The following is a 566-nucleotide window of genomic DNA, read 5'->3' as shown; positions in this document are numbered from 1 at the left end:
GACTATTGCCGTCCCTTTAGCGCTATAAGTAAACGCGCTTGGTCGGGACTATTGCCGTCCTTTTAGTGCTATAAGTAAACGCACTTGGTCGGGACTATTGCCGTCCTTTTAGCGCTATAAGAAAACGCGCTTGGTCAAGACTATTGCCGTCCCTTTAGCGCTATAAGTAAACGCGCTTGGTCGGGACTATTGCCGTCCTTTTAGCGCTATAAGTAAACGCGCTTGTTCGGGACTATTGCCGTCCCTTTTGACGCAGTTATGTTAAGGAAAGGGTCGTGGGTGGGCGTACGGTTCTGTGACACGCGGGAAGAAAGAAAAAAGCGACTATAGCAAGCGTGACAAGCAGGACGTGAACCCCGCTCTCCTGGGTGTAAGTCCTGTGTTTGACTCATCCACCCCCCCAACCAACCTCCTTACATACTACTCTCTAAATCCTCTCTAACTGCTGCTCTCCCCGGTGCGTTACACAAACACGCTGAAAGACGCCTTTTTCGTCGCATCAGACGCTGACAGCCACTGTCCAAACGTCCTTATTTTATGAGTTCGGAATGAGAACAGGTTGTTTC

This window comes from Sander lucioperca, chromosome 3 (genome assembly GCF_008315115.2).
Source record: "Sander lucioperca isolate FBNREF2018 chromosome 3, SLUC_FBN_1.2, whole genome shotgun sequence".
NCBI lineage: Eukaryota > Metazoa > Chordata > Actinopteri > Perciformes > Percidae > Sander > Sander lucioperca.
The sequence above is the reverse complement of the archived record's forward strand: the minus strand, read 5'-3'. Positions refer to the sequence as shown.